Source organism: Moschus berezovskii, chromosome 27 (genome assembly GCF_049115385.1).
Source record: "Moschus berezovskii isolate FMDL1 chromosome 27, NW_MosBer_1.0, whole genome shotgun sequence".
In the NCBI taxonomy this organism is placed as follows: domain Eukaryota; kingdom Metazoa; phylum Chordata; class Mammalia; order Artiodactyla; family Moschidae; genus Moschus; species Moschus berezovskii.
This window is the reverse complement of record NC_142486.1, coordinates 8,995,855-9,005,715: the sequence shown is the minus strand read 5'-3', so window position 1 is coordinate 9,005,715 and position 9,861 is coordinate 8,995,855.

Here is a 9,861-nt window from a genome sequence, read left to right as displayed (position 1 = left end):
AGAGGAATTGGGTGGTCCCCAAAGTGCAGGCTTCCCTGGTGGCTCAGACTGTAAAGAATCTGCCTGCATTGTGGGAGATCCAGGCTCGATCTCTGCGTCTGGAAGATCCCCTGGAGAAGGCACTGGCTGCCCACTCTAGTATTCTTGCCTGGAGAATCCCACGGACAGAGGAGCCTGGCGGGCTACAGTCCATGGGGTCCCAGGAGTCGGACAGGACTGAGAGAGACTAACACTTTCACTTTCAAAGCGCAGGTGTTCCTTCCAGCCCTGGAAGTGTGGAGTACTCTGCTTACAACTGTCTCTCTGAGGTCCACCCTCCCACTTCATCCCACTTCCCGGGAGCCTATACGGGGAGAGGTTGACACTCGTACCCAATTCATCCAGTGAACAAGGGGCAGAGCTGTTCATGCTCCAACTCCAGGCATCGTGTGTATAGATTTTCTCTAGCCAGGGCTTTGTCCAGTGGCCTACACGAGGGGCAGTCACTTCTGGGTGCAAACCAACTACCTGGAGGAGGAAACAAAACATAATTTTTCTTTCTTCCTTCTTTCTTGCCTCCCTACCTTTTTATTTCTTTCTTTTTCTCCTTTCCTCCCTTCTTCCTCCTCCCTCCTTTCTTAACATGAAAGGTTGATGCTTGTCCTCACTCTATGCTGGTCAGATGACCCTAAAGTACTTATAGTAAAGTGTCCTAAGGAGGTGTATAGGTCCTTAGAGGCTGGACAGCAACATCTTTGCTTGTTTGTTGGTTTCCTTCAGGGTGTGTATCAGGCAGGGTCCAGGCTGATACAGGAAACAGGAGCAGTCAGCAGGGCTTACTGAGGAGTTTAATAAAGGAGATTTGACAGTGGACTGGGCAGAGTTAAGGGAAATCCATGAAGACAGGCATAGCCTCAGTGTGACAGCAGTTAGTACTCCTGGGTGAAGGGGCTTGGGAGAGGCCCCCAGTGTAGGGGGCTACCCTGGGGGATAAAGAGGGGCTGTGGGCCTGTGCCCAGTTAGCTGGAAGACAATCACTCATTTTTTAACAAACTAACCCTTACAGAGAAGGCAATGGCAACCCACTCCAGTACTCTTGCCTGGAAAATCCCATGGACGGAGAAGCCTGGTGGGCTGCAGTCCATGCGGTCGCTAAGTCGGACACGACTGAGCGACTTCACTTTCACTTTTCACTTTCATGCATTGGAGAAGGAAATGGCAACCCACTCCAGCGTTCTTGCCTAGAGAATCCCAGGGACGGCGGAGCCTGGTGGGTTGCCGTCTATGGGGTCGCACAGAGTCAGACACGACTGAAGCGATTTAGCAGCAGTTTAGCAGCAACCCTTACAGAATAGACTTGTGGCTGTGTAAGAGTCTGGAAAAGAAAGCAGAGATTGAAGATGATGCTGATGCTGTCAGACGAATGAGAAGACGGAGCTGACACTTCCCTCTCTCATTGGAGCTCCTTGGCAGCCGCGTTTTTCCGTGAAACCAAGGACCAGCTCATCAGATCTGACATATTCAGTTGCATTGCTCATCCAGATTAAGTCTCTTTTAACTGAAAGCAACAAAGCAACTTTTACTTTTAATAAATAAAAGCATTCACATATTGTTCATCTCATCTTTAGAACCAGGGTCTTCCCTGGTGGCTCAAGTGGTAAAGAATCTGCCTGCAGTGCAGGAGACCCAGGTTTAATCCCTGGGTTGGGAAGATCCCCTGGAGAAAGGGATGGCTACTCACTCCAGTATCCTTGCCTGGAGAATTCCAGGGACTAGAGGAGCCTGCCTGAGTGGCTCCTCTAGTCTATGGGGTCACAAAGAGTTGGACATGACTGTGCAACTAACACTTCCACTTTTCACTTTCATCTTTAGAACATTCTTCTTAAATTCTATTTTTGCATTGTTATGTGATGAACATTTAAAAATAATTTATGCAATCAAGAAGCTATGTAATTTGTAAGTGAATATGTCTATGTGTGTGTTGGGGAACAAATATTAAATTTTTATTTTTTGGCTGCACCACACGGATTATGGGCTGTTAGTTTCCTACCAAGGATTGAACCCGGGCCCCCAGCAGCAAAAGTGCTGAGTCCTAAATTCCCTGGACTGCCACAGAATTCCCCAAATATTAATTTGGGTGCAAATTAAGATCTCTGGCTTGGAAGTGTTAAGTTTTAGGTACCCATTTGCCATCCAAATGGCAAATATGTATGTGATGTTTGCTAAAAAATATTTTACTGATCGTGTTTGATACAAGTTTTGGGATTAGGGGTCCAGAGCCCTTTGGGAAAGACTCCAGGTCTGGTGGCTCAGACGGTAAAGAATTTGCCTGTAATGCAGGAGACCTGGGTTCGATCCCTGAGTGGGGAATATCCCCTGGAAAAGGGAATGGCAACCCAGTATTCTTGCCTGGAGGATCCCATGGACAGAGGAGCTTGGTGGGCTACAGTCTATGGGGTCGCAAAGAGTTGGACACAACTGAGCAACTAACCCTGAATATTCATTGGAAGGACTGATGGTGAAGCTGAAGCTCCAATACTTTGGCCACCTGATGTGAAGAACTGACTCATTGGAACAGACCCTGATCCTGGGAAAGATTGAAGGAGAAGGGGACGACAGAGGATGAGATATTTGGCTGGCATCACAGACTCAATGCACATGAGTTTGAGCAAGCTCCGGGAGTTGGTGATGGACAGGGAGGCTTGGCATGCTGCAGTCTATGGACTCGCAGAGTTGGACATGAATGAGCGACTGAACTGAACTGAGCAAGTAACACGTTCACTTTTACTCCAGGTCAGTGATTAGGATTTGTCCAAATTGCCAAATTGTGGCCTGGCTGAACACAAGCTGGTGCCAAAAGGCTCCATAGGAACACCGACAGGATGAGCCCAAGACTATGACCCAGGACAGGGGCCACAGCCTGAACTGGCCTAGCCTAGGGAGGAACAGAGAGCTGGCATCACAGGATCCCTGCTGTCAGATGCAGCCTGCCCCCTCCTTGCCCACTCTGTGTGACATCACCCAGACACGTGGCTCCGTGACTCTCCTGCCCTCTCCTTGAACTGTGGACACAAAGGCCCAAATATCTTTGTGGCACCTCTTGGATGACAAATGGGCATCTCAAACTTAATGCATCCATACTGGACTTCTTGATTGGAGCCTGGATCTGTTCTTCCCTCGGTATTTCTCATCTCAGTAAATGACACCGCTGTCCTTTAGTGGCTCAGCCAAAATTTCAAGTCATCCTCAACTTCTCTCTCCCTATTCCTTTTCTTGCACCCGTGTGTGTGTACTCAGTCGTGTCCGACTCTTTGCAACCCCATGGACTGTAGCCCGCCAGGCTTCTCTGTCCATGGGATTTTCCAGGCAAGAATACTGGAGCGGGTTGCCACTTCCTCCTCGAGCGGATCTTCCCGACCCGGGGACTGAAACCTGCATCTCTTACGTCTCCTGCATTGGCAGGCGAGTTCTTTACCACTAACAGCACCTGCACCTGATCCGTCAGCAAATCCTATTGGCAGATTCTACTGGTTCCCTGTAGATCCAAAATTCCGCTGCTTCTCCCTCCAACCCCCTCCTCCCTGGTCTAGCTGGGTGGACAGTGCAACTGCCCCTCGAGTTATTCCCCCATGATGCTCCAGAGCCTCTGCACATGTGAGTCAAAGTGTGACATTTCCTTACTTTCAAATCCGAAGCTCTTCCTGCGGCCACTAGGGGACCTGGTCCCTGGTTACTTCTTTGCTCCCGTTTCTTCTCTCCTTTGCTCTTTTTCAGTAACCACAGTGCACTTCTCTGCTCTTGTAACTTCCCAAGCAAGGGGCCGTCACAGGGCTTCTCACCTGAGATCAGGTGTCCCCAACCATCCCAACCGACTTAACAGTCTTCCCCACTCTCCATCTCCTTCCCTGGCTTTTGATCCCCACAGCGCTGATTCGCCTGCTGTTAGAATGAATCGTGTGTTCACTGCGTTCGTTTCCTGTGGCTGCTGTTACAGATTACTGTGCTCACGGTGCCGGAGGCCAGAAGTCCCAGCTCAGTTGCACTGGCCAATATCAAGGGCTGCATTCCTTCCGGAGTCTCTAGAGGAGGATCTGTTCCTTTCCCTTTCCGGCTTCTTTTCCTTTTAAAATTGTGTTTTAAAAAAAACACACATAGTATAAATTAATCATCTTGACCATTTTTAAGTGTACATTTCGGTGGTTTAAGTACAGTTGATGCTTGAACAATTCAGGGGGTTAGGGCCGCCAACATCCCCTCTCGCCCACTCCCGCTACCCTCAGACACACACACACACACACACACAGTCGTAAAATCTGCACACTTCTATCTCTGCCTTAAAACCAAAAGATCTGATGGATTATGACTCACCCAGGCCAGGAAGCTGAAACTGGAAAGAATCAGGACTCGACTCCCTGTTCTTTTGATTCTGCAAATTACAATCTCTACTCGAACACAAACTTTTCCCCACACTTCACTGAAGACCTGTAAAATGAAAATACGGGTACTATATTTATTGGGAAAAAAATCTCTTATAAATAGACACTCCAAGCTGAAATGGATGTTGTTCCAGGGTAAACTGTACATTCACACTGTTACGAAACAGATCTCCAAAAGTTTAATTTTCTTTTTTGGGGAGGGCTGTGCCATTTGGTTTGCCAGATTCTAGTTCCCCGACCAGGGCTTGAACCTGTGCCTCCTGCAGTGGAAGAATAGAGTCCTAACCACCAGACCACCAGGGAATTCCCCAAAACTTGAAAAAAAAAAAAAAGCCTTTCTTTCTTTCTTTATTTGGAATAGAGTTGATTTACAATATTGTGTTGGTTTCAGGTGTACAGTAAAGTCAATCAGTGATATGTGTACATATATCCAAAAATTTGTAAAGCGTATTTTTCCATATAGATCATCTCAGAGTGCAGAACTTTTCCACCTTGCAGATCTGACGCTCTGAACCCACTGAGCAGTCCATCTTCTTTCCCCCTCTCCCCCAGCCCCTGGTGACCACCATTCTAACACTCTTTTCCCATGGGTTTGACTACTTTAGAGGCTTCATCCAAGTGGGGTTGCACAGAATTCCCCTTGTGACGGGCTTCTCACTCAGCAAGGTGTCATCTAGGTCCCTCCATGTGGAAGCATGTGACAAGATTTCCTTCCCTTATTTATTTTTAGGATTTCCTTCCTTTTTAAGGCTGAATAATACTCCACTGTAGATATACAACCCATTTCCTTTCTTCATTCATCTGTTGTTGGAAACGTATGTTGTTTCCATATCTTGGCTAATGTGGATACTGCTGCTAAAAACACAGGAGTGAAAATATCTCTTCAAGACAGTGATTAATTTTCTTCGCTTGTATACACGTAAGTGAAATTGCTGAGTCATACGATAGTTCTATTTTTTAAAATTTATTTATTTTTGCTTGTGCTGAGTCTTGGGGCTTTCTCTAGTTGAGGCCAAGAGGGGCTACTCTTCATTGCAGTGCACAGGCTTCTCTTGGCGGTGACTTCTCTTGCTGCGGAGCACAGGCTCTAAGCACACGGGCTTCAGTAGCTGTGGCTCGTGGGCTTTAGAGTACAGGCCCCAAGGCATGTGGAATCTTCCCAGATTAGGGTTCGATCCACTGCTGCTGCTGCTAAGTTGCTTCAGTCGTGTCCAACTCTGTGCGACCCCATAGACGGCAGCCCGCTAGGCTCCCCCATCCCTGGAGTTCTAGTGGATTCTTTTCCATTGCGCCACCAGGGAAGTCCTTACTTTTAATTTTTTCGAGGACCCTCCATACCATTCTCCATTATGGCCATCCCAACTTACATTCCCACTAGCAGTATACAAGGGTTCCCTTTTCTGCACGTCCCTTCCCACCCTTTTCTTTTGTTTTTTGATAAGAAACCGTTCTAACAGGAAAGGGGTGATATCTCATTGTGGTTTTGATTTGTATTTGCATCACCTGATGATTAGTGATGCTGAGCACCTTTTCATTTACCGAATGGCCACTTAGATGCATTCTCCTGAGAAATGTCTGCTCAGATTTTTTTGCCTATTTTAAAACATTGGATTTTTTAAAAAAGATTTTTGAGTTGCTCAAGTTTCAGATACATTTTGGCTATTTACCTATATCAAAGATACGATCCAAAAATATTTTCTCCCATTTCGTAGGTGGTCTCTTCGCTTTGTTGATGGTTTCCTCTCCTGTGAGAAAGCTTTTTGGTTTAATACCATCCCATTTGTTCATTTTTGCTTTTGTCATCTGTGCTCCTGGGGTCTTATCCAAAAATATTGTTGCCCAGACCAGTATCAAGAAGGTTTTCCTCTGTTTTCTTCTAATACGTTTTTCTTCTATATGTTTATTTTCTTCTAATGTTTTATAGTTTCAGGCCTTACCGTTGTCTTTAATCCATTTGAAGTCGATTTTTCTGTATGGTGTGAGATGGGGGTTCACCCTTCTTCATCTCCAGTTTTTTCCAGCACCATTTATTGAAGAGATCATCCTTACCCCGTTGTGTGTTTTTGGTACCTTTGTTGAAGATTGGTGGTGGTGGTTTAGTTGCTAAGTTGTGACCGACTTTTGTGACCTCACAGACAGAGGAGCCTGGCAGGCTACAGTCCATGGGATTCTCCAGGCAAGAATACTGGAGTGGGTTGCCATTTCCTTCTCCAGGGCATTTTCCCAACCCAGGAACTGAACCCGGGTCTCCTGCATTACAGGCAGATTCTTTACCAACTGAGCTATGAGGGAAGCCCTTGAAGATCAGTCGATGGTAAATGCGTGGATTTATTTCTAGACTCTATTCTGATTCATTGGACTCTCTCTTCTCTTTATTGCTGGAGCTTTGTAATAAATTTTGAAGTCAGGAAGAGTGATGCCTTCAGCTTTAATCTTCCTGTTCAAGACTGTTTTGACTGTTTGGGGTCTTTTGAGGTTCTGGATGCATTTTAGGCTTGTTTCTGTGAGGGTGTGTGGGTTGAAGACCTCCTATTCTGTCACCTTGCTAATGTCATTTCTCTGTAGTTTTCCCTTCTTGTGGTATCTTTGGCTTTCAGAATAATGAAATGGTATCAGGTAATGCCAGCCTCTTAGAGTGAACTTGGATCTGTTTCTCCTCTTCAGTCTTTTGGAAGAGTTTCAGGAAAATTGGTATAAATTCTTCTTTAAATATTTGGTAGAATTCACCAGTGAAACCATCTGGTCCTGACTTTTCTTTGTTGGGAGGATTGATTACTGATTCATTCTCCTTTCTTGCCTTTAGTCTGCTCAGATTTTCTATTTTTTTCACCATTCAGTCTTGGCAGATTGTGTGTTTTTAGGAGTTTATTCATTTCTTGGAGTTTATTCAATTTGTTGGCATACAAGTCTCCTAGTTTCTTTTAAGAATACTTGTGATGGCATTTAGGGCCCATCAGGATAATATCCTCATCTCAAGATTCTTCATTACATCTGCAAAAACTGTTTTTTTCATATAAGGTAGTTGCCATGGGCTTAAAATTCATGCCCCCTTAAAATTCATATGTCGAAGTTCCAACCCCCAACATCTCAGAATGTCACTGTGTCTGAGATAGAAGCTTTATTTATTTATTTGGAGTCAAAACGCTTATTTATTTGGAGATTACATCATGAAAAGAATAGTGTCTCATCATATATTGAGGCTGGCCTTAATCAGGTGTCATGGGGTGCATGAGTGTGTATAACGTAGGTGGAGGTAGATTTGGATGGACAGACAACTGGCTAAGGGACTGGCTCAGGAAAAAAGAAGAATGATAGATTTTCTTACCATTTCACAGCAAGGTCACTAGTGTGTCTGGAACTAAGAAAGATTGGGACACTCCGGTCTGGAGGACAAGAATGAATTCACTTTAGCTCGTTTTATTCTATTCCCAGAACTGCCAGTGCTCATGGAATATCATTCATTGATAGTTAGGATGTGCCATGAGGCTATTTACTGCAACATCTTTCTCATTTGTTGCTGCTAAGTCACTTCAGTCGTGTCCGACTCTGTGCGACCCCATAGATGGTAGCCCACCAGGCTCTGCCGTCTCTGGGATTCTCCAGGCAAGAACACTGGAATGGGTTGCCATTTCCTTCTCCGAGATAGAAGCTTTAAAGAGGCAATTAGGTTAAAATGAGGTCATCGGGGACTTCCCTGGTGGTCCAGTGGCTAAGACTCAATGCTCCCAATGCAGGGGGCCTGGGTTAGATTCCTGGTCAGGGAACTAAGAGTCCCCCATGCCACAACTAAGAGCCCTCACATGGCAATTAAGACCCGGTGCAGCCAAATAAATCAATACTGAAAAAAATACACAAAAAAATGAAAAGAATACATACAAGACTTAAAATAAAAATGAGTTCATCAGAATGGGCTCAAATCCACTGAGACTGATGTCCTTATAAGAAGAGGAGGTTAGGAGACATATATGCACAGAGGGAAGACCATGCAAGGACCCAGCTAGAAGACGGCCACCTGCACGCCGAGGAGAGAGGCCTTAGGAGAAATTGGCCCTGTGGACACCTTGATCTTGGACTTCCAGCCTCCAGAACTGTGAGAAAATAAATTTCTGCCAACCAGCCTGTGGCACTTTGCTATGACAGCCTGAACAGACTACTAACAAACAGTGGTATTTACAAGGTTTCAGGGATTAGGACCCAGGTCTCTTTGAGACTGTTATCAGCCTGGCATAGTATTCTTGTCTGGAGAATCCCATGAACAGAGGAGGCTGGCAGGCTACAGTCCATGGGGCAGGGGGTCGCAAGAGTCGGCTACGACTTAGCGACTAAATCACCATCTCTCTCCCAGCGTGTATAACTAGTGAAAGCAGGGAGTTTAATCTCTTTTGTTCTTACAACAAAGTTTATCCTCAGGGAATTGCATTCTGGTGTGGATAGACAATAAACAAAGAAGCAACGTGTACTCTGGGCTTCCCTGATGACTCCGTGGTAAAGAATTGGCCAGCCAATGCAGGAGACGTGGATTCCGTCCCTGGATCAGGAAGATCCCCTGCAGAAGGAAATGGCAACCCACTCCAGGATTCTTGCCTAGGAAATCCCATGGACAGAGGAGCCTGGCGGGCTACAGTCCATGGGGTCACAAAGAGCCGGACACGACTTGATGACTAAACGACAGCAACAAAGTGTGCTGTGTTACATTGTGACGTGACAACATGTGTCGGTCACGGGTGCTTGGAGAAAGAGAGGAGGGCCTAGTGTTGGTGTAATTTGCAATTTTATTTAATTAATTAATGTATTTTGCACAGCTTGTGGAATCTCAGTTCCCCAGTCAGGGACTGAACCTTTGCCCTCAGCGGTGAAAGTCAGGAGTTCTAACCACTGCCTCAGTCACTTCAGTCATGAGGGCTCACATCTCCTGCTTTGGCAGGTGGGTTCTTACCACTAGCGCCACCTGGGAAGCCCTAACCACCGGAAAAGAAAGTGAAAGTCGCTCAGTCGTGTCTGACTCTTTGCAACCCCATGGCCTATACAGTCCTTGGAATTCTCCAGGCCAGGATACTGGAGTGAGTAGCCATTCCCTTCTCCAGGGGATCTTCCCAACCCAGGGATCAAACCCAGGTCTCCCACATTGCAGGCATATTCTTTACCAGCTGAACCACCAGGGAAGCCCAAGAATTCTGTCCCTTCTCCAGCAGATCTTCCTGACCCAGGAATTGAACTGGGGTCTCCTGTACTGCAGACAGATTCTTTATTAGCTGAGTTACCAGGGAAGCCCCCTGGACCACCAGGGAATTCCCTAGAGTTTGCAATTTCAGAAACGGGGTCAGGGAAGCACCTTCTGAGAAGGTGACATTTGAGTCAAGACCTGAAGGAAGTGAGGGTGCCAAGCATATCGATAGCCTTCTGGGCAGGGGAGACAGCAGACGTGGTGGCCGGAGAGGGGGTGGCC